This window comes from Peromyscus californicus, unplaced genomic scaffold (genome assembly GCF_007827085.1).
Source record: "Peromyscus californicus insignis strain IS unplaced genomic scaffold, ASM782708v3 Scaffold_10__1_contigs__length_136768540, whole genome shotgun sequence".
NCBI classification, from domain to species: domain Eukaryota; kingdom Metazoa; phylum Chordata; class Mammalia; order Rodentia; family Cricetidae; genus Peromyscus; species Peromyscus californicus.
The window spans coordinates 94014949-94040239 of NW_026294391.1; the positions used below are offsets into that span (position 1 = coordinate 94014949).

At 40.3% G+C, this 25291-nt stretch overlaps 2 protein-coding genes across 7 annotated transcripts in view; one reads left to right on the plus strand and one right to left on the minus strand.

The window, feature by feature from the left end:
* The window catches only part of Trpc5 (transient receptor potential cation channel subfamily C member 5), a 257436-nt gene extending 237517 nt beyond the window's left edge, over positions 1–19919 (minus strand). Inside the window, exon 1 of the mRNA XM_052737595.1 lies at positions 19068–19919. The gene's annotated coding sequence lies outside the window, so the exon portion shown is untranslated. The remainder of the gene's footprint in view (positions 1–19067) is intronic.
* Positions 19920–20152: 233 nt separating this feature from the next.
* The window catches only part of Rtl4 (retrotransposon Gag like 4), a 355422-nt gene continuing 350283 nt past the window's right edge, over positions 20153–25291 (plus strand). For 3 of the 6 annotated variants that reach the window (XM_052737634.1, XM_052737625.1, XM_052737654.1), the window contains exon 1: positions 20154–20281. The gene's annotated coding sequence lies outside the window, so the exon portion shown is untranslated. Of the gene's footprint in view, positions 20282–21404; positions 21517–25291 lie in introns of all 6 variants that reach the window. The other 3 variants (XM_052737644.1, XM_052737671.1, XM_052737663.1) reach the window with 2 other exon arrangements.

Consider the following 25291-nt stretch of genomic DNA (forward strand, 5'->3'; position numbering starts at 1 on the left):
TTCTGTGTGGCTAAAGTGTCATAGTGCCCTGATAAGCAGGTCTGAAGTACCCATCTCTTTTATTAATATTCCCATTTCTCTTCTCTCTCTCGCTAGGATGGATCTCATTGCATCCTTTCTGTGTCCATCAGAGATGATTGTGGGGGATCCTAAGACATGTATGCAGACATTTTTACAAAACCTCTGACCACCTACAACCTATATGTGTCCTTGCTTCTGGCCAATGCTTCCCTTGCCACCTGTGCTATTCTGACTACACCCCTGTGGCTCCCCTGGTTCAAGTAGGATCAGGGAAGGGGAAATAGAGAGGAGAGAAGAAGAATAGCCTTGGTAATTATTTGTGCATTGCTTTCTTTCCCAAGAGAACTGTTTTTCCATATTGCTGGAATGTGGTCTATCATTTCAGGTCTGACAGGATGATTATGTCCCTGTGTTAGTAACCCCAGACCTATGTTCCCAAGACCTTACACAAACGCTGTTCTTCCCATCCCAGTTTGGAACTAGAGATCCACTGTATGTTGAAAGGGAGTGGCTGGCTAGGAGAAGATATTCAGCCTCAGAAACAATTTATCTTCTCCCATTGCCAAATTTTGTTGCTTTCAGGCCACAGTTCTTGAGGCCTGGGAAGAATTGGGAAACTCTTCCACTTTTTCCAGAGACAGGAAGAGAGATGAAGCATGGCAGGTGCAAGAGCTGCTCCACTTAATGGTTGAGGGGCCAGGAGGAATGCCAGGTGCATCTCACCTGGCCATCTAATGGTCAAGGGCACTGAATCCTGGAACCTGTTCAAAGTTAAATAGATCTTTAATGATCCTGTAGACAGGGACAGGGATTTATAAGTAGGTCATACATTTTTTGTCTTACTCTGCAGTGAGGTAGATAGCATGATTACTTCATTTTACAGGTGAAGAAAATGAGGCAGAGAAAGGATTTCAAAATCTGTTTATAATATTGGACTGTGACCTTTCCATTTCTAGCTCATCTAGAGATGGTTCATTCACCTGCCCTTTGCTGCCCTCTATCCCAAGAAAGGGTAGAGGCTGCTTCTGCAGGCTTTCCTTTCTATGCAGTTGTCTATTCATACTGTCTTTCCTGCTGTCTCCAGTGCCTTCTAGCATATAGGAAGCCAAAAAAGGATCATACACTTGAAATTTCTCCTTTTCCCCCCGTTAAACAACAAAGAACTAACAAACCTCATCCATACTGTTGTGCTGATGAACGGCTCCTTGATAAAAGGTATCATTGTATGTTTAAGGGAGTTCACCTTTTGAATAAGGACTGAGGCATAATGGAACAAAACCAGAATGATGAGGAGTCAGACCCCAATGTCAGGAGGAAGTGGGGAGAACAGAGCATTTTGAGTATGGGTATAGCTGGTATACTCTACAAATGGTGTGAGATTCTGTCTTCTGATGTCAGCCTGCAGCATGTGGCCCAGTCAGTAATACTGCCATTCTGGCTTATAGGCATCAAGGAAACACACACCTCCACAAAGTCCCCACTCTGGGTATCAAACGAACAAAGGGCCATATTAAAAACATGTTTGTGCATATATGTGTGAGGATACCCAAGAAGGCCAGAAGAGGGCACTAGATACTCTGGGGCTGGAGTTACAGGCTGTCTGATGTGGGAGCTGGGAACCAAATTTGGAGTCTCTCTGAGAATACCAAATGCTCTTAAATGCTGAGCTGTCCCTCCAGAGGACCAAGTGTTTTTTTGGAGAATCTAAGTAGGCAGAGCCCCAGGTGAGGAGTAGAGGCTTAGTTCCCATCCCAGGATTAGCATTTACTTTATTGGGAACTTGCCTTTACTTCTCTACCTTTAAAAAGAGGCAAAGCTTTCTCAAGAGAAAAATGAATGCAAACATTGCATATTGTTCTTTACTTTTCACACATCATATCTTTTTTTAATTAGCAATTCTGATTTCAACTAGGAGTGAGGTTCATGGAGGTTATACATCTTGTGCAAGGCCTTACATTTGCAAGCAGATAAGCAGCAGAGCCAGGTTTCAAGCTGAATTTAATGGAAGTCTTGCTTTAAGGTCTCTATATGTTAAATGGGGATGGGAATGACAGTTAATGAATATTTACCATGATTGAGGCTGAGTTCTAGGCACTATTATTTAATCCTCCCAACAACTATCCAAGGGCATTGCTGTTATCTTCATTTAACAAATCATAGGAGCTGAGGCTTAGAGTGATTCAATATCTTCATTAAAGCCATACCCCCAGTAAGTAGCAGATCTAGGGATTAAGCATAGAACTCCTGAATGCTAGGTATGGTGCTCATGATGTTGGACTAGTGTACTTACAGTAATATGTGGGAATGGGCTTTGGCGTGTGAAGTATTATGTGAATACAAACTGACCTTCTCCATCATTTTATTACACTTTTGCTTGTACCTGGAACACTCTAAGTGGAATACATGCTTGTCTTCTCTATAAGCTGGAAGGTCAGGGAAAGATGAGGAAATACTGCAGGAGACCGATATTACCCAGCTGGAGGCTCAGAGACTCTGGGTGAGTCCTGTGTGGAGTATTCACTCACGGTCTTGGTTAAGTATCCACTGGGCTGCAAGTCCAGTCTCCAAGAGTCTCAGTAGGCACCTCTGGCAGAATATTTGCTCCATTTTTTCTTTGTCATCTTAACTCTCAGTGGAAGCATTGACTCTCTGAGTCTGTGGGCATCTCTGAAAATATCTGCTTCCCCCTTCCCTACTCTGACTTTAGATTGCTCAAACAAGAGTCGGACTGCTAGCCCTCTGATTTTACCCCTGCAGTCTCAAAGGAGAAAACCTAATATACCAGCTGTTGTTGCATTTTATTTGGATCGGTGCCGAACATCATAAAATTCTAGTCCTGCATCTCACAAATTAAAAGGGATTTTATTGTTTGGCTCATGGCATTCCGAAAGGTACTCAAACAGTCTCTAGTACCGGTCTCCATCCTTCAGAAGTATTAGTCTTTCTCCATCAAAGTCACAATTTATGTTTTCCCTTGGAGCTTTGGAATGCACTCTCTGTCTTTGTTATGCTGCAGGGAGATTTCAGGGGAAAAAAAATGGAGAAATGTCTGGGAAGGTAGTGCCAGTGTGAAAAGCACACAGCATATGAGGCAGGGTAAAGATTAGCTAGTTACAGAGCCTGCCGACAAGGCCACAGGCCCGGAGCCAGTGGGTCCCTGGACAGGTTGATAAGGAATCTTCTGGTTGTGGTAGTGGCACTGCTTTTGCTACATTTTTCAGCACAACTACCAAGTCCTAATTCCACTCACTACTCCATTTCCTGGACTTTCGTCTCCTTTGAGATTTCCTAGTACCTATAGAGAAAGTTGTGTGGCTTCTTATTTTTCAAGCTCTGCAAGCCCACCTGGGCCTCCTACATACTCTTCTGTTTTGAATCTCCTGGATCAACTTCCTTGTGAAAGTCCCATGACCCATAATTAGTGTGCCATCAAATCCCCATACTCCTGCCTCGCAGCAGAAAAGCTTATTCATGAACTCACAGAGGAAATAGACCTTGCTATCTAAACTACATACAGCTTATCAAATCTTTTTCCTTCCTTCCTTCCTTCCTTCCTTCCTTCCTTCCTTCCTTCCTTCCTTCCTTCCTTCCTTCCTTTCTTTCTTTTTTTTTTCAGGACGGGGGTTCTCTGTGCAGTCCTGGCTGTCCTGGAACTCACTCTGTAGATCAGGCTGGCCTCAAACTCACAGAGATCCTCCTGTCTGTGCCTCCCAAGTGCTGGGATTAAAGGTGTGTGCCAATGCCTGGCCATCAAATCTTATAGTTGTATGTAACACTTTTATTTTAAAAGGAAGAGTTGTTTCTCTTCCTTTCTAAGGCTGACCCTGCCACCCTGCTCATGATCTTCTTCATCCCACCCCCTCAGACCTATTGTTCCACTTCCTGTCCTCCCAGGTGCTCAGTCTTTACTCATTTATACCATTTTCTTAGCCCTTGAATGTGCTTGAGTCTTGTTATTAAAAATAAAATTTCTCCCTTTCTTGGAGTTTTTATCTGCCCTCCTCAACTCCACTGTGAAAAATCTTTAGGATAGTTCCATTTTGGTAGTATTCATCTCCAATTCCCCTTGCCAATCATAGAAATTTGGCCTTCTATCTGTCTCCATCACCCATTTTACAACATCAGAGCATTAATAACAGTTACCATTTATTAAGTTCTTCCTATGCACAAGGTACTATGCTATGCACTCATTTGATATTTATAATGATCCTTTAAAATCAAGTCCCGTTTTAATCTCCATGATACAGATGGTGGTCACTAGAGCATTTTAGTGACTTACTCAAAGTCTAATAAATGTGTGAATAGCAGAATTAGGACTTTAACTGAGGTGCCCTTGTCTGAAAATCCAGTCTAAGCCAGTAACTGGAAATCATGTACTATGAGAGGCTGGATGAGGAAAATTTTGGACTTAGCATACCATATGCTCTCTGTTGCTCAGTTCTGCCACTGTAGTAGAAAAACCGCCACAGTCAATACATAAATAAATGAGAGGGATTCTGTTCCAATAAAACTTTATTTATGGACACTGAATTTTAAGTTTTACATGATTTTCATATAATGAAATACATTCTTTTGAATTTTTCAGGCGTTTGAAAATGTAAAGAACATGTTGAGTTGTACAAAAATAGGCAGCAGAGTCAGTTACACTCCTTGGTTGTGGTTTCCTTGCATCTGCTCGTTATTCAAGGCCTCTGCAATAGCCAATGGCTAAAGCTCTTGATGCTCATGATATAATCCTTTCTTGGGGACATTCTTTCTGCTCATGATTTTGATGCCACCACTCACTCCTAGTTTTCCTTCTACCTATATTGCTGTATCTGTTTGAGTGGTTCATTTCTCCCATCTACCTCTCAAACATTATGTTCAAGGACCAACAGTTGGCCTAGTTCTTTAAGTTTTTCTTTTCTTTTTGAGATAATATAATTACATCACTTTGCCTTCCCTTTCCTCACTCCAAACCCTCCCATATACCTCTCCTTGCTCTCTCTCAAATCCATGATCTCTTTTTTCTTTAAATTAACTTTCATTACACACATAAATGTATATACATATATTTTCCTAAATACAACCCGCTCAATATATATATATATATATATATATATATATATATATATACACATACACATACACACACACAAGTAATATATATATATATATATATATATATATATATATATATATATAACTTGTATATATTTTTTCAGGGCTGACCATTTGGTATTGAATAACCAATTGCTCTTTCTTGGGGAAGACAATTTCTCCCATTCTCAGCATACCTTAGTCACCTGTAGTTGTTTGTGTAGGGTTGAGTTCTTGTGGTCTTTCTTCCGGCCACTTTGGCATGTCTATTGTCCTTATTCAGCTCATGTTTAGACAGTCATATTGGTGAAACTTTATGGGTGTAGCTTCTGGCATTACTAGGAGACATCATCTCACAGCCATATTCTGTTCTGCTATAGTGATTCTACTTGCATGACTAACACCCACCACTGATGTGACCAGGAGCACAGGTTTTTGAGCTGTACATACCTGGGTTAAATTATGACTTTATTTGTGTGATCTTGAGTACACAGCCTGTCTAGGTACCACTTTCAATCCCTTTTGTTAAATGGGGATAAAAATAGCAATATATTCATAGGATTATTGTGATGTTTAAATGCCTTATCATTTTAAAACTCTCAGACTTGTATATTTAATATAGTATATACTTAATAAATATTTATTATTATACTATTGTTATTAGATCATTGCTGCCTAATGCACATTTCCAGCTCATATTTTGCTCTGAGTTTTAGGGACATCTATCTAACTGTTTATTAATATGTGTAACATCTTATTTAATGCACCATTGGCATCTGAACTTCAGTGTGACCCAAATCAAATTCATCATCCTTTCCTCACCCACATGTATCCTCACCCTAACCTGTTCTTCTACTTCAATCATCATTCATGATTATTTTTAACAGCTTTGCTGTTGTTTTCTCAGTCACTTAACTTAGAAGCCTGGGGGTCCAGTTTCATGTGAAAAAAATTTGCATGAAACATTCAGCCTTAAATATATGATAACAATGAACATTGTAAATCTTCAGTTGGAACTCGAGATTTGCATTGTGATTGATTTGAAAAAAAACTTTCTCTTCTTTTTGCTTGTCTTTTCCCCCTTCTTCATGTTATATCACTCTTTCCTTGAATTTTATGTACCTATTTCTGACTCCTCACATTTGATTAAAACAATTATTCTTATCTGAATAGTACTCCTAATATATCTCCAAATAGCATCCGTCATTCAAGTTCTAAAACATGCCTGAAGCCTTCCTGATTTCTCTAGTCAATAAAATAACATATATCTTTTTTTTTAAAAAAAAAGATGTCTTTTTTATTTTACGTGTGTGAATTTTTGCCTGCATGTATATATGTGCAGCACATGTAAGCAGTGACAAAGGAAGCCAGAAATGGTAGTCAGACCCTCTAGAACTGCAGTTATGAAAGGGTAGAAGCTATTATGTGGGTACTAGGAATCGAACCCAGGTCCTCTGCAAGAACTGCAAGTGCTCATAACCACCGAGCCATTTCTCTATGCCCTATTCACACTGAGGACTTACATTTAAAGAATGAATGTCATTATTGCACATTGCCTACTTTACAATGCATCTGTCACAAATTTGTAAACCACACATGGAATGCTCTTCCGAAGTGCCTTGTACATATCTCCTTTGGCTTTCAGCCACTCTTTTTCGGGCCCTTTCTCTAGTAAACACTGAAGTTAAGTTGTGTTTGCTTCTTTCATTCTACTGAATTTCTTCCTTGGATATTTTTAGTTTCTTTTCCAAAGATAAAATTTTATATACTACTATATATGACCTCCCAAAATTTCTTCTCAATTCCTTAACCTTTCCCTCAAATTCCAATGCCATATCTCAAAAGTTTCTGTGGCCATTTTCAGTAGGATGTCGCCCCCTCTCCAAACTTAATGCTAAACTGAAACCTTGGCTCCTTATCTTCTTGTTCCATCACACCTTCACGTTTTCTTGGACATAGTTTCTTTGTCATCTGGTGTTGCTGTGATGAAGGTGATCATGTGGTTCTTAGGCCTGTGGAACTGGTTTGCAGGAAGAAAGTAGACAAAATTGGAACTTCGGGCTGAAAAAGTTCCTGCTACATAAGCTGAGCATCATTAGACTGTTCTGGTGGGAGTTTGGTATACCAGAATGGTGAACTATATACTGAAAGTGGTCTCGGGAAGTTTCTGGGGAATGAACTCTATGAGGAAGCGGGCTAGAAGCCATTCATGAGGCTGAATAAAACGTAATGATCTCAAATTTTGGTGGAGGACGTTTCAAGATAGCTCTTACTCAGAACTGTAGTGAAAGGGAACAAAAAGATATAAAAGACACGAAGCTTGTTGAGAAATTTGAGAGCAAGTTTAAAATAGCAGACAAGTAGAATAATGATGATAAAGCAAAACATCTGCAATTATTAAAGGGAAACTGCACTTTCTTCACTGGGACAATAGAAACGGTCCTGAAAGCAAAAAGATTTCACCCATCAAAGGCTCCAATTTGTGCAAATGGGTATTTATTTAAAAGGATGAACACTTGAATAAAGGATGCCTTTGAAGTGATACCCTGCTCCAAAACAACTGCCTGGGCAAATAGAAGCCACTGCAACTTTAGTCTAAGGGACAGCCTATACCTCAAGCTACCAGCAGAATGTGGCAGTGCTGTCCACATAAAAGATACAGTATTGAGGGATCATGGGATCTTAGTCCAAGATTGTAGCTGCCAAACCAAGGCAATGTGTAGTAGGATCAGGGTCACTACAAGAAAGACCTGAGAGGCTATTTTGGGATGCTGTGAAAGTGAAGTCTAAGTTCTAGCAGACAACCCAGGACATTGACGATGCCAGAACCAAGGGACATTTGTTTAAAAACAAATCTGCAGGCATGAACTGGAATAAACCCAAGAGAGAGAGAGACTATATGTCCTGCAGCTGATGGAACAAGAGGGGTGGGGCTGCACAATGACTTTGGAGCCCATAAAAGTCTATCATAAAACCCAGATGATGGACATAGAGCTGCAGGATTTGTTGGTGGCCTTGCTGGGTTTCAGGCTTGCCTTGGTTTGATATTTTCTTTCTATGCCCCCCATTCCTTTGTTTTATAATATGAATATTTACTCTGTGAAATTGTTTATTGGAACTATGTAACGTTTTTATTTTGTTGGTGCTTTTATTTTAGACATTACCTTGAGTCCTAAAAGAGACATTGGACTTTTGAACAGTGTTTGGACTGTTAAGGATTATGGGGTCATTTAAAATCAAATTGAATACATTTTGTATGAAGACACGGCCATAAGTATATGGAAATAAGGGGTGGAATATTATGTCTTAAAATGATATGCATGTTTGGGTATCAAGTTGACAAGGAGGTGGACTTATGATAGTTAATACTGACTATCAACTCGACAGCATCTAAAATCATCTTTGAGGGAATATCCTCTCTCTAAGCCTGCTTGTGAGGGATTATCTAGATTAGATTAATTGAAGCAAGAAAACCCATGCTGAATGTGAGTGGAAACATTACATGGACTAGGTTCAAAACTGCATAAAAAGAAGGAAGTTGGCTCAGCATAAGTGTTCCTCACTCTCTGATACCTGACTGTGGATTTCTGTGACCAGTATCCTCAAGCTTTTGACACCATGACCCCTTTGCTAAGATGGACTGTCCTCTTGAACTTTGAGCCAAAAATAAACTCCTCATTTCTTAAGTTTGTTTAAATCTGAGTAATTTATCACAGAAATGAGGAAAAGGTAATACATGGAAACTAAAAATTACAGAAATATTTGACTAAGTTTATCTTATACATACAATCATTTATTACAATATATCTACTCCTTATAGTATCTTTCATTTCTACATACCAACAATATCAATTTTAACAAATAAAATTGGTAGGTAATGGGCTGAATACCTTGTACATATAAACTCATGACCACCTATAGCATTCCAGTATTATCTTTTCATAGATAAAAAGGCAACAGAGCCAGAATCAACCTGATAGGTTTGTTTCCTGATTCCCCACTTAACTACTGTCCTAACATTTGTGTCTAGACTTCTGTAATTTCTTCCTAGTTGGTATGCTTGCTTTTTGTTCATTATTTCTGAAATACTGTTTTAGAATATCTTTCCTGAACATTGTTATCATTAGTTCACCTCCCATCTCCAAATCATTTTGTATCTCCCATCTATCCACTAAACTATATCCTACCTCAGCTTTATACATAAATTCCTCCACAATTTTACCACAGCAAATGTCATAACTGTATCTTCTGGAATTATAACTGCATTAATTTCCACAAAGAGCTTAAACTGCAATGCCATACATAAGCATATTAGTATTTCATTTCATGTTTTCTCCTGTCATCTGGCTCACTTTTGAGCATTTGGTAGGCTTCTAGAGGAAAAAAGACGAGCGTGCATGCTTGTTTTTCACAGGGTACCCTTTTAGGCACGAGTCTACACTGAGTGTAAAACTTGTCCTTTGGTTAAAAATAGGGTATCAATAACCCCTTGGAAGACTAAAATTTTAATTACTTTTAGCTACTGTCCTCTCTTTCTGCTAGTCTTTTCCTTTTTCTCTTCCCTGACACAATTGCAGTACAATGAGTATGGGAAAGCCTCTCTTCAGCACACCAAAATCTCAGGATAATTTTCTTGACCATGTTGCCAGTCCCTTTCTTTCCCCACGATATTATTTTATCTTCTTGTTGTCAATCTTTTGTCATCGCTTGGTGTTGAACATCAGACTAAAAGTTTCTAATTCTGGAAAAGTTTCTGAAGACGACCACTGAAGCTGACAGCAGAGTCCAAAGCTCTTGAGTTTAAATATTTCATGTAAGCTTCAGACTTTCAGCCCACATTCAGCACTAGCTAGGGTCCCCTGAGCACTGTATCCATGAGATGCCAATGAAAGTGACAACTTGGAAGTACAGGTCCAAATTATGATGTGGAACAAATCTCAAGACGTCCATGCATCACAGAAAGAAACAAGGCCAGTTTCTGTTGGGCTTCTTAGTTTTTCTTTGGATATTTGTTGCTTTCTGAACATTTCCCCAACAGCAAGAATAGGAACTACTATATTAAGGGACAGTATGGAATCCTCGTCTACTTAGAAGACTATGTTCAGAAAGGTCAAGTTTTCAAGATGAAGGAAAGGGATTCATTTATTTATGAGGATTTAGAATATTTATAACATCTGCCTAATGGTTTCAAGCATTTTAAACAATGTTGATCAAGTTTTCTGCCAGTAACCAACATTATACAAAAAAAAAAAAAAGGTCTTACACTGGGCCCAGTATATCTACAAATGTGGTCATGCATGTACACACACACACACACATACATGCACATTTTATTGATATATGTATGTTACTGAAAAAGAAAAGGTTTCACATGGTAGTATTTACTCTTACCATTTGGTGTTCATATTATTATCTTTTGTTTTGTTTTATTTAAAACACTCGTTATTGACTACTAAACAGAATATTAACAAATCATTGCCAATAGCTTGAAAAACATTAGTTTGAAGGACAGAAACAAGCAGAAAAAACATAATAGAATGTTGCTTTGTGTTAGTAGAAGATATATGTACATCGCCTTCTACTAACATCGGGAGGAAAAGATTCTGAAGTTACAGTTAAAAACAAATATTCACAGTAAGACTAGAAATGCAATTACCTCTGGTACATTGATTTTGCTATCAGATATTTAAGCCAAACTTGTTGGCTTTCCTTTTGCTACTATTTCCCTATAAGATGCTACCTAGCTATGTGATAGGCTGTTCCAATGCTGACAATTATGTAACTGTTGTATGTTCTCCTACAAGATAAGAGAGAGCTATGTCATGTTTTCAAAGACAATTTACAAATTAAGTATTGCGCCGGGTGGTGGTGGCGCATGCCTTTAATCCCAGCACTCGGGAGGCAGAGGCAGGCGGATCTCTGTGAGTTCGAGGTCAGCCTGCTCTACAGAGCGAGATCCAGGAAAGGCGCAAAGCTACACAGAGAAAACCTGTCTCGGAAAACCAAAAAAACAAACAACAACAGCAACAACAACAACAACAACAAAAAAAAAAACAAAAAAAACCCAAGAAAACAAACCAAAAACAAAAACAAATTAAGTATTGGACTTCATTGTATCATGACCACCTCATTACTTTATATAGTAACAAAACTATACGTAATGACCTTTTCAGAGTTCTTCCTCTACTGTGCATTGTGGACCTTCTGCTCATCCTCTCTTCCTGTTCTCCTTCCTCATCTCATTGTCTGCAACCTCATCCTTACCTTTCTTCTCTTCTTCCTTCTTCTCCTATTTTTCTCCACCTTAATTTGTGATTTCTGAAATTATGAGACTTTGAAATGACGTACATAAAAATTGACAGAAAACAAAAAAAAATTGAGACATTATGATTATACGATACTTGGTCTATTCAGGTGACTATCGTGGATCTAAAGGGGATATAACAAATTTTAGAAACTTAGTGAAATCACCGGTTGGTTGGATAAACTGATTGACCTAATTCTTTGTCACTTAACATTGATGATAGTTCTTCTGAAATTGCAGTCTTGTGGCGTTGCAACAAAAGGATAAAATGGACTGGAGCTTCAGTTTGTTATGGCATAAAATCTGTCTATTCATAGTTGATCATATTTTCATTCAGAAGTTTTACACGAAAAAAAAAAGGATAGGGGTGATGGCAGCTACACTGATGGAAAATAGAGTGGGAATATAGTTTTCATTGAATACTCTTTTATATATTTTGATTTTTGAACCACAGGCATAAATTACCTATTCAAAAATTTTAATAAGAAAAATAAAAAGCTGGAGATGTGGTTCCATGTAGAGCTTTGCATAGCATACATAAAACCCCAGGGTTCATCCCTAGCTCAGTGGAACAGAAAGAAGAGAAAACAGGAAACCAAATATAGTAGCCCCGCCCCCATGGTTACTGTTCATTGTCAACTTGACTGAATTTAGAATTACCTGCAAGACACACTTCTAGGCATGGCTTGGAGGGCACTTCCAGAGGTTTAACCCCGGAGGGAAAAACTACCCTAAATGCAGGTGCAGTGTTCCAGGTGTTGGGGGCCCTGACTGAATAAGAAAAGAAAAAGAAGAAAGCCTGATGTTTTCTAGCATCTATGTCTTTCTCTTTCCAGGCTACCAACAACAGCTGTCACATGCTCCTGTTTCTACATAGCCACAGTGCCTTACTCACCGTAACATATCTCAACTCATGAGCCCAGATAAATGTCTTTTTCCTTCAGCTGTGTCCTGTTAGGGAGCTAGCCACAGTGTTGCAGAAACTAATTAACCCCTATCCCCCATGGAGCGATATACTCTAAGACATTTAGGACCTGAAAATGTAAGCAGAACTAAACTATATTTATACCTACACATTTATGATAAAATTAAACTTATAATGTAGAGGTTGCTGGAGAGCTGGCTCAGTGGTTAAGAATACTTGTTGCTCTTGTAGAGAGGACCCAGGTTCAATTCCTTTTCCAGAACCCAATGGTGGCTTGCAACCATCTGTAACTCTTGTATCAGGGAATCTGATGCTCTCTTCTAACTTATTATGGCATCAGAAACACCTGCAGTGCATATACATAAATGTAGGCTAAATTATTCATGTACATAAAATAATAAAACAAACGAATCTTTAACATTTTTAAAGAAGTAAACTCATCCTTTTTGCCTTCTTAAAAACACAATTTAAGCAATTAAGAGACTGATATCAACAGTGAATAATAAAATAGAATAATTATAATGTCTATAATATTCTACAATGTCCTATAATGGAAATTATGTGTATACTGTCTCTCTCTTTCTCAAAATATTTTGTTGTAGTGTATTCATCTTTCTTCTTGTGATGCTGTGAGATAATAAAATTTCTATGTGATAATACAAAATGTGGTGACTGTCATAGGGATTGTGAGGTAATGTTAGGCCAATATGTAAATGTTGCTTATACACAAGCACTATGATAAATCTGGTAATGTGATGGGCACCAAATGACTAATGAATGGATAGTGTATGTAGTATTAATTTGTTAGACAGAAGGATGATTCAGATCCTGGTCAGAATGGAACAGGACAGCATAGAATTTCATTATACAACTCAGAATGGTACATCATTGAATTTTTATGAATTATTTACTTTTGGAATTTTCCAGCTAATTTTTTTAGACTGAAGTTGGTCATTGGTAACTGAAACTATGGAAAGTTAAAGTATAATTAAAGCATGACCCCAAATAACAACAGAGCAGACAATCATAACAATCAAAGAGCGTTTTGATAACAAAAAGGCAGTATAATGTAGGCCAAAGGGGAAAATTCAGCAACCCTTACTCTCAGAACCTGTAAGTGTGTTATTTTACATGGCGAGGAGATGTCAGACAGCATTAAATTACTAAATAGTTGACTTTAAAATATGGAGGTTATCCTGAATTTTCTGCATAGATAGGATGTAACACTCCTAACTCAACTCAAGGTAGATTGGAGAAACTGTAATGCGTCATACATATTAAAATAGTTAGAAAAGATTAACTTGAGTGTACTCACCATACAATTGTGATAGTAATCACCTTCAGTTGATCCATTCCCAATGTATGCAAAAAAAACCCCATCACATTTTACCTCCTATATTTAGATAAATGTCTTTTGTAAATAAATTTTAAAATAAAACAGAAGAGGAAAGAGAAGAGTCAGGGAGAGATGTAAATGAAGAAGAGGGAGAGATTACAAATGTGATGGTGTTCATCTTGCTCAGGCTGGGTTTAAAGGAGACTGAGGAATGTGAATGGGCTCCAGCAGCTAGAAAGGACTTCCCCTGAATGCCATCAAAGCACTCTGGGTCTTAGTCCTACACTCATGGAAGTGAACTGTGCCAAGAAAACCTGGATAAGCAAGGGAATTGATTTCCCCCTCGAACTTCTGGAAGAGAATATTGTCCTGCTGACCCCTTGATTTTAGTCCAGTGAGCTTCATAGCAGATTTCTGCTATACTGAATTATAAAATGACATGAACAATAATAAATCTGACCTGTTTAAAATTAATAATGAGTACTAGATTAGTAAGTGTATGCTAAATTGTCATAGCAGAAATAGAAAGCCAATACAAAGATGTTCAATAATTGATAAAATGTGTATTGTTTATTATTGTGGCCATAGAAATCTTAGAAATTAGCTGTCTGTATGGTCTAAGATGACTAATGTCATAAGAATCTGATCTACTTGAAAAGTCAAAGCATGTTGGGCAACCTCAGTTCCAACAGCAGTTGGATATCTTACACATTAAAAGACCGATACTCAGAGATTGTGGTTTGCCTCTGTGTCTCTACAATTAGGCTATCCAGATTACATATGCCAATTGAGTCTTTAGAGATTCAAGTGCATAGTGACTTTACTGGAGTTTACATATATTATACCAATCATATTTTACAGGTGAGCAAAATGACCACGTAGGTGTTACTACCAGTAGGGATGAAATGGAAGTCACTATTATTAATCTATAAAATAATGACAGGTATAGTACACACTTAAGTCATTAAACTATATAAAATGGACATATTACATCATTCCTTTGAGCTTCAGCTACTGTTTCATCTATAAAATAAGAATGAAGATGTAGTTATTTCATAATGTTTTTGAGAAAATTTGAGATACTGCATGGGGAATGGCAAATAACTAAGTACTGTGTAGGTATTAATTCTTGCTGTTGCACTCACCTTTATAAAATATATTGATGAAGCAATGCATTTTTCATTTTCATTTTATGTCAAATGTTTGCTCTTTGAAGAAATCACCATCAAAGCCTAGATAGAGATTTATATATGATGTGTTTGCCCCATTGAGGGGGTTTACAGGGTCATTGGTTCAGATTAAAAACGTATATTTATTTCATCTACATAATTTATTTTACGCAAATCATCTTCCACTTATCCAATGAAGTGTTATAATTCTCTCATTTTGCAGATTATTTGGCTATAAACCTCTCAATGCTATGTCAGCCTTGATCTCCTGAATAATAGTTGTGGGTATTTGCCATATTTTCTTCACTATCAAGACAAGACTGACTCTTTCTCTGTTTATCTCTCTCTCTGTCTCTCTCTCTGTCTCTGTCTCTCTGTCTCTGTCTTTCTGTCTCTGTCTCAGTCTCTCTCTCTCTCTCTGTGTGATTTAGATTTGTTTACTTTTTGTATTGGGAGGTTCATACCCTACTGCATGGGTGTAGAGGTCAGAGAAGAACTACCATGTGTGTCCCTGGAATTGAACTTGAGTTGTCAGGCTTGTTGACAAGTACCTTTAACAGCTGAAACATCTTAACAGTCCCTGTGTGTGTTTACAAGAGAGGTGATAAGTGAGAAGATAAGTTGCAGCTATCTGTTACAGAAAGAATGCCTGGGATCCCTGTACCAATGAGGTTGAGGAAGGAGGGTTGAGAGTTCAAGGTCACACTAGGCTACACCTTGAGACTTTGTCTCAAACCAAACAAACCAGACAATATATAATACAAAACATATAACTGTAAATATGGGAAGGAAGTAGAATATAATTGTAGTAAATTTGGTTTTAGAATCCAGTCAATTGCTTGGAAAGATCTCCGGAGATCTTTATTGAAGTTATTCAGTCTAAGAAGGTAGTCCTGAGTTCTTGTTTTGGGATCTAAACAAGCTATTTCTACTTCCTGAGTACCACTTTCTCTATAAGAAAAATGAGGGATTTGCACCTGTCTCTTTCTCATCATCATTTTAATCTTGTTTTTGCTAAGTAAAATGGCTGGGGGGTAATTTCACTGGTTGTCAGATTCCAAGGGACAATTCTGCAATAAGTGAAGAAGAACCAAACCCGAGGCACTTCTAAAATCCCCTTGACCCAGTGAACTGTAATTTTTTCTGAGCCCCACCAGCTTTTATCCTTTAAACAATCTGTTCTCACTCAGTTGAGGATGATGTCAAATGCATGTTTGTTTATGAGACCACAGCTGAATCATCCAGGAATCATTCCTTCCTGGCAGAATGGGTCTGCTAGTCTCATTGGACAAAGAGCTTTAGGGGCCCATCAACAGAGGAAAGTGATGTGACTTTTAGAGAAGACCGTGTGAAGGATGATCAGCACCTACTCTCTAGAAATAAGGGCTGCTTCACTGTAGTCCTCCTCCAGGGTTGATCAGCTTCTGCCCAAACTGGCATAATTTCTGAATCTAGGCTGCAAAATTTGTCATACCTGTCCCTAAAATCATGGAAAATGACTGGGCAGGATTAAGTTGGTGGCATCTTGGGGCACAGGGCACTTCTTGAAGTATGATGAGGGTCCCACAAGCTAGAAGGAGGCATCTGAACAGCTTTGTGTTTTCAGCTGCAAACAGAAGTCTCTGCAGAAGTAAATCAGTCAGAAATTGTCTGTTTCCTTCTCTACAGCAATGGAGCCAGGCAAAAGGCAAATTAGAAGATTTGGAACCAGGCAGGCTGGAAGTAGCATGACACGTTTGAAATATTCATTTGTTAATTAAACACTGGAGTGGCTAGTAGATTGGAGTTTAGTATGCTAAGGAGTGAAATGAGATGACAACGCTGGAAATGTTCTCCAAGGTCCCCAATCCCCTGGTTCTAAGGAATTTTGTTGCTGTTTACTCAGTGTTTGCAAGTCGAATTGCAGGCAGTTTTATAGTACTTCACATCTGAGGTGATTTTCTGAACTAATTCCATTTCAAGCCAAAGCAAACACCTGGATACTTTTCTTTCCATGTGTTTCCAAACGTCTTTGGCTCCCCTACTCCTCTTTTCCCCGTTCCGAGTCTCTGATTTCCTGGCCCTGCCTTCTGTGATTCTGTGTGCCACTCTTGTTTTAGTTGTTGGTTCTAGAATGAATAGAATCAGAATTACAGATCTGGTATCTGGAAAGGATGGCTGCTATCACCTGATCCATGTCTGTTCTTGAAGCTTATGCTAAAGCCAGGGTGAATCTGTATCAAGGAAGCTGGGTCTATATTGGTTCTGACTCCTTGCAGCTGCCTGTCTCCTTGTGCCTTGAATAATCACAGGTCAGGACCATTTCAGCAATCCGATACTGACATACGCAAGAATAGAGCAAATACCCAACACCTTAGGCTCCATCCTTGTTGATACTTTGAGTTCTTCTCTAATTATGAAGCTGTTGGTTCTTTTCTACCCATCTGCAATCTTGTCCTTGCTGTTCTAACCCATCCAGGAGGAGATTTGTATCAAATGGAAAATATAACAGCATGGGCACCTTTTCAGGTTGTACCTGAGTAATCCTCATTCTGTGTCTCTCGGCAGTATGCATTAGAACAAATTATCTGATGCAACATAAACAGTTCCACTTAATGCAGAATCTGTTTCCCTTGTTTGCCGAGTTGAAAGGAGGTAGTTCATTATATTTCAGTAACGTCTAATAAATAGAAAGTTCAATTAAAGAGCTTGGATGCTTTTCAAAGCACACTTTCAGCACCCTCCCTTCTACAGAAACAGGGCCCAGACTGTATAGGGTTGATTGGAGTCCATGAAAAACTATATGTACCCACAAAAGAACCAAATAACTGCATCTGTATACACATATAGAACCCCATACATATAGTTTATGGATGTAGATACACAGTTTATGAAAACAGCACCACCCTGAAACTAAGACATGGACTTCAAGGGCCACTCAGTTCTTTGTTCAACCTCTCAGACTTTTATTGTTCCCACTTTCTCAGGCTAAACATTTGCTTTAAAACTAACTTGGCACTGTATGAATATACTATCATGCCTTTTAATTTAGTAGATTTTCGAGATTAGTGAAAGGCACTATTTGACATCATTTAAATCTCAGCTTTTAAGACTTGATGGGAAACGAGAAATGATACAGATCATCTGTAGAATACCCCCCAATCCAAGAAACAAACAAACAAAAATAGGCGATTGGGAATACTGATTTGTCAACATGTCATTCCAGCTAAAACCAAGAAGATAACTGTGTAGCAATAGACAAGTGGGTCTGGGTACCATGTGAGTATAGTAATTATTACTCATTTGAAGCCAGGGAAAACACACACCATCTTTAAGTAGAGCACGATTGATTAGTCTTTGCCTCTCCTACTCATAGAATAAACTCAGGTAAAGTTCAGGGATTCTGTCGTCTAGGCCGGTTTCCCGGCTCCAGGCTTTTCATGAGGGAGTGATAATATTGCTACACTTGGCTATCACCAGGTGCGTGGCTGTGGTCCAAACATCCTATCTTGGCAATAGGAAAAAAGACCTCCTCTCAGTCTTTCTCATAGACCGAGCAGGAGCAGAAAGACCAGGATCTGTGAATTCAGCTCAGAACCTAAGTATGTAGAAGAACATGGTTGTGACTGCTTGTTCCAGTCATGGCATATGGTGCAGGGAAGTGTCCACTTTAGAGCATAGATCTGACCTGGTACCCCCATTTTGCATTTCTGGGTTTCTAAAAGGAAGTTTGAAGGTTAACAAAACCAGCAAGGTAAATGGGAACTCTGGTCCCTGAGCCCTCATGGAACATCTTTTGGGTTCTCTGCAGTTGGAGGCTGTCCTTGAAGCTTGAGTATCTTTATTCTTACACTCATCCCAGGACCATTTTGAAGAGACCTGGGATCAGGTTGTCTAGGGGTAGGGTGGGGTGGGAGTATAATATTTACCCCAGGAAATCATAATAAATCACTATCCAGGCTCTGATCCAGGAGAACAGTGCTAATGAAAATGACGCTTTTCGTAGGTGCCAACAGTATCTTGTCCTAAATCTCCTCAGGCTCCCTCCTCCATTACATGGCTCTCCCAGGTGTCCCAAAACAATCTGTTGCTGGTCTCCATTTGCATCCCACCACCCCAGCCCACAGTCAGCCAGCCAGGAAGCCAGCCAGCACCTTTCCAGCCCACAACAGCTCAGCACCTTCATTCAAGCCTCATTTCACTGCTGCTCCTCAGCAACAAATAGGACAGCACCCGCGCCGCTTATCAACTTACCCCAGGCCAGGAGCTTTCTTCAGATGTGTGCTGTCTGGAGTCCGTGCACCGGGGCGCGTGGTGCGACAGCCTTACCGGACTCGTCTTCCGCTGCGCGCAAAAGGCAGCCGCCTGGGACAGTCCCGGGCCTGGAGGCTGCCGAGTGGGTGGATGGTTGAGCACAGGCAAAGGGATCAGGGTGCTGAGAGGGGCCCAAGGACTGACTCCTACCTGGGCTTCCCTCTTTGCTCTTCAGTTATTGCCAAACTTCCCTCTGACTGGCCAGACCTCCTCACCTTTCCCCTTCGCCAGTGCCCGAAACTCTTCTCCACCGGTGCTCTTGTCCTGCTCCCGCTCGCCCTATCTCGGCTCTTTCTCCCAACCTGAGCCCCTTCAAACACACGCACCCCTTTCACGCGGCAAGCCACAAACAATAAGAGCAAGCGGAGAAGCCAACACCGGGAAATTGAGGATAGCTGACACCCGGGTATGAAGAGGAGCGTGTGTGGAGGGGTGTGTGTGTGTGTGGAGGGGAACCGCATTCACACTCTTACAGGCACCCTCAAGCTAGGTAGCTGATGGGAGATCCAGCCACCTCTCCAACCCCCCTTTCTAGACTAAAGGTTTCTGTCCTCTACTGCTGCTGCTTCAGGAAAATCCTATACCAGCCAAGGGGAGAGAAAAGCAAAGAGGGGTGGGCAGGGGAAAATCAAGGAGGCGCGCTCCCTTTCTCCTCCCCACCCCTAGATCCCAAAATGTCCAACCCTGAGCTCTTCTTTTCCCTTCTATCTGCTCCAGGTTCTCATCTGCTGCTCGTCTCCCTCTCTGTTTTGGGGGGTGGCTGAGAGCTGTGGAGAACCCGTCGCGGTTGAGTGTGTGTGTGTGTGTGTGTGTGTGTGTGTGTGTGTGTGTGTGTGAGAGAGAGAGAGAGAGAGAGAGGGGGGGGGTGAGGAGAGAGAGAGAAGAGAGAGGAACAGTGGTTGGCGAAAGCACCTCTCACCTCCCCAGCCCCTGGCCAAAGCCTAGCTGGCGGTCGCCTCACAGCAGAGGCGGGCGGGGCGGGGAAGGCGGGCAGGGGGGAGGGCAAGCAGGAGGACGGGGCAGCCTGCAGGGGCAGCCGCTCCTCCCTGCTCTGTAGCTCGGTGGCCAGGGGTGGAAAGAAGCCGCAAGCCGCAGCCGCAGCCCCAAGTCAGCCCCCGCTGCCCCGTCCCACCGTCTCATCTCTTCCCCCCTCGGTACGGAATTTTCTGTTTCGTTCGTTTGGTTCCCCCAAGACTCCCCCTCCCCTGGGTGGTGGCAGAGACCCGAGGGGCGAGGGGAGGCTGAGCGCGGGTGAGGGGAGCGGGTACAGGAGCGCCTCTGGCGCCTGGTTTACAGAATCTTCCTTTTACCCATTTATCCAAGTGTCTCCTGTTTTGGGCAGTGACCCCTACCCGTCCATCTCAACTAGGGCTCTGCGTTAGTGGCGCCTGGACTGTGCGGGTCATCCTGGAGGAAGAGGAGTTGATCAGTTTGGAGCGAGGGCCTGTGGCCCGCGGGACAGCGGAACAGGGGGCTCTGTGTGGTCAGGCTGGCATCTTCTAGAGCCGGTTTTATCTGTCCGATCCAGTTTTACCTGGTGCCGGCAGCCCCGGAGCGCAAGATCCAGGCTAGACTGAAGCAGAGGGTGATAGCCTTGTTGTAGGATTTGGAAGCAAGTTGCTTAGTTTTGGTCTCAGTGGCTGGGGAGGGCAGTGGGGGAAGGGTGGTATCACTGGGCACTTGGTCGACTCTTAGATCTTTATGTCTTCAGGTCACTTGACACACCTCTCTGTTCACTCCGCAACCCCTTTGCACCTTTTACCCTGTTCTGAAGGTCTCCACATGCTAACCCTTTAAAATCCGTCTGTAACCTGCGGAATGGCCCCACCCCCACCACAAACCTGAGACTTCTACTTGAACCTACAGGCACTTTTGGTCTCTGCCTGCAGTATTTCAAGACCCTTCCCACCGGATGCCCAGATCTCTGCTCTGTCTCCTTTCCCAGCTCTCTCTGGAAAATGGAATGCATGCAAAGCGCCGCTTTTCTGGATGCCAAGCTGGTACCCCAGGCTTCACGGTTTTTCCCGTGCCCGCGTTCTCAGAACAACCCCAGCTTTAAAAAAGCTCAGCTGTACTTCTCGCTGTTGCCGAGAACACACACCGTGAGCCTGAGCAGACTTTCTGAAAAAGCCCGAACTGCTTCCCTTGCCTAAACAGCCGAGGGGTTCCATTATAGTTCCTCTTTAGCTGGGATTGCTGGTGTTCGGTGGGAGAACTAGCCACTTTCCTCTTGGGTCACTAAGAAAGACGCTTTCCTGTTGTCCTTTGATCTCCTAGCAAGGACGTGGTCCAGTATCTTGGAGTAGTAAGCTTTTGTGTGGAAGGCAGACATCGAAGAAGAAAGATATTAATTACTTTGAGGCATTTAAGAGTCCGGAGCCTGGCAAGGGTGAGTGTAGAACTTTACTGTTTAAACACTCCAGGACGTGTTTCTAAAAACTGATTCAGGGGATAGGTTTTAAAAAGTGCTTGATTCTGAGACTTTTCTGCCTTTTCCCCCTGTTCTTAGGCAGTTTTACTGTGACCCAGTAAACTCTAACATTCAGTTTTCTATCCAAGAAATACATATGTCGTAATTAAGAGACTCTTTCCTTTGGTTTGCAGGGTAAGTAGAATATTCTGGCTATGGACAAGAGTTTGGGGGTTCCAACTTGCCTTGGCAGCTTCCCTGCAGCTGAGGCTTAGTCTCCAAGCCCAGCATACTCAGTCAGAAGGAAAATCCTGTTCTTGAGAGCTGTTTTCTTCAAAGGTCCTCTACACACATTGATTGTTTTTAACATATAGGAATTATGTGTGCTTCCAAATTTTCCAATTTCGCCGTAGACTGTGGTTAAAACCAAAATTTCTCTATTTGAGCCTGCCTCATTCAGCTTCTACACCATCCTCTAAACTCTTCCAGATTAAAAAAATACATGAGCAAAATGATACGCCAACAACAATTCAAAGCTCTAGAATCTCCGAATGAATTCTAGAACAAACTTAGTGGGTGCTCTCCTAGTGTGAAGCTATTTTAAGCAGATGCCCAAGGCTTTGTTGGAGCTTCTCCTCAGCCCTGGGGCTGCTTGGCTTGTAGTCTATGTAGGTAGGATAATATTTCACCTTTCTACTTTTGGTGGCTGTGAGCATGTGTCTGTTAAAATATCCCAGGGTTGTTTACAACAAAAGGCCATATCTACAAGAGAGGTCCAAAGCCAAACTGAAAGCAGCTGTGTAACTCACCGAAGCCCACATCTAGCCAACTTATAGACTAATTTCCCTCCATGGCTTGTTGTATTCAAATTTCTTGACAGTTATGGCTGTCATATCGTAGCTGTGACTTAACAATTCGGGTAACTTTTCTTTTCTTCTCACAGCCTTGGTTACAGTGGTAAATGGCATATGTAGATCCAAATTTAGTGTAGGATCATGGACAAAAAGAGATTGATGTGAGGAACCCAAAAGATTGATGTGAGGTTTCCCAACTTTTATTAAGAGTTTCTTAGCTTTGATACTACTCACATTTGGGGCCCACTGATTCCTTGTTGTGGAGATGTGTTGTTCATTGTGGGATGGTTAGCAGTGCCATTATGCTTTATTGTCTATTTCACAATAGCAATCTGGTCCCTTCGCCCTTCATGATAAAGGAAACGTCTCTATACAGCAGCATATCACTTCCATGTTGACAACTGTTCTCATTTAAGGTAGTGTCCTACTTTAAAGAACGTATTTATCTCACTTCAACCTACATGGCATGCCTACACCTTGTGTTGTAGAGAGTCTTAGAAAATATTGGATATTTGTGAGAGAAACAAATTAATCAATTTTGGCAAATGATTGAACTCATTGATTTCAGCATTGCTACCTTCACATTATCATTTAACTTTTGGTAAGGGTACACTACCACTAGTGTGTTGATTATAGCAAAGATCTTTAAGGAATAACACCAGCATAATGCTTTCTTTTCCCTGCAAAACAAAAGGTTACGGATTTTCATAGATAACCAGTTTCTGGACTGAATTTAGTCTAGATTTCTCATTAATTTGCTATCTGTCTCCAAACTGTGACTTTTTCATTCAGATTCTGACCTAGAGATGTAGATCTTTGTCTTGTTATTTACCATAACCCTACATGAAATTTCTTATGACTGCTCTAGATATGGTGCTTGTATCTTAACAAGGTGCCTAGCATCAAAATGAGCAGAGCATTATGAAGACTGTCATCAGTTGAACACTTTGAAAGCAGACGTTTATTTTCAAGGAAGCAGATCCTAGCTATGTGCCTGTTAGTGAAAAATCTCACCAATGACAAAAGCAGAGGGGACAGAACAGAATGTAAGAAGAGGTTATTCTTAAAATACTGTGGAGTGGTGAAAAAGTATCTTGGTGTGATTGTAGGTTTTAACACCCAGCACTATGTCTGCCCCAGGAAGTCAAACAACACTAAAGTGAATTGTGGGATTCTGATGAGAAATTCTGCAAAGCCAAGTGCAGGAGGAAGTGTGGAATGTCTGTTTTAATCATGAGCAAGCTATTGCTTTACAAAATAAGGTTCTGGTGAGTCAGGCTTGCATTTCTTGCTTTGGACAACTCCTAGTCAATAACATATAAATATGTAGAAATGTGTCACTTGTAAAGACCAACACATGGAATAATTACCACATTTAAACTGCATATTCATAAGACATAATCCTCTTGCTGAGGCTAATTATTTATTTAATGAAAATTTTCCTTGAATTGGGGCCATGAATGACAGTAATTGAAAATATATTTTATTTTCAAAGGTATATTCAAGCTTGTATCAGAGCAGGAATCCTGTAATCAAGGAATGAGGACTTCAGTTAAATAGTCATTAAGATGAACAAAAGAAATGTAAATAGAAACACAGTTAATGGTTTAGCTAAGGACTTCCTTGTGCTCAGCATTAAAAAGAATGCAAGAGGAACTGCCCTGAGCAAATCTGGAACATGGAATCCGAGAATCACAGATTCTAACCAAACTTTAGTCACTGAAAAGGGCTTTTCCTGAGGTTGGATGGCAGTAACTATTGAAAAGGCAAACTCTAATCAGGTCTTGTTGCTCTGTTACTGTTTACTGAGTAGCTTTGGAAATGGCATGTATGGCCTTCACTTTAACTGCCCCTACTATTGGGTAAGAAATACGGATCCAATTTCATTCTTTTGCTTGTAGATATATAGTCATTTCTGAATTGTTTGCTCAAGAAACTACTCTTTCTCCCCTTTGAATGATCTTGGTACCATGTCAAAAAAATTAATTGGACTCATTTCTCTTCTGATTACACCTTCTTGAGTAAAGTTTGTCCTATCCAGACATTTCAAAAAAATAAAAATAAATTGGTCATAAACATGTTGCTTTTTTTTTTCTGAATCCTTGATTCTATTCCACTGGTCTCTATAAATATCTTTATACCATTGACAAACTCTTTTGATTACTAAAGCTTGCATGAAATTTTGAAATAGGGAAGTCTGAATCCTCCAACTTTAGTCTTTTTTTGATGGGTTGTCTCTTTGGGTATCTCCCAATTCCATATAAATTTGAAGGTCAGGATTTTTATTTCTTAAAAAATTCATTAAATTTTTAGTATTTATGACACATTCTTAGATAGTTTTGGGAACTATTTCTTTTTTTTTTTTTTTTTTTTTTTTTGGTTTTTCGAGACAGGGTTTCTCTGTGTAGCTTTGCGCCTTTCCTGGAACTCGCTTTGGAGACCAGGCTGGCCTCGAACTCACAGAGATCCGCCTGGCTCTGCCTCCCGAGTGCTGGGATTAAAGGCGTGCGCCACCACCGCCCGGCCGGGAACTATTTCTATCCTAAGAATTATTTCAATCTATTGTTATGTTATCTCTTTTCATCTATTTAAACTTTCGTTTCTTTTAGTAGTGTGTAAATATTATACCTTCTTGGTTTAACTTATTATTAATATTACATTCTTTTGATAGTATGGCAAATGAAGTTTTTTTTTAGTTTTATTTTGAGATTGCTCATTACTAGCATATAGAAACATAACTGGTACTTGCATATTTGACCTTACATGCTGTAACTTTGCCAACTTATCCATTCCCTCTAGTTTGTATTTGGTGGACTTTTTAAAGATGTTCTTTATATAGATCTTGTTATCTATAAGTTTTAGTTTTTCTTTTTCTTGCTGAATTGTTCTGGTTAGAACTT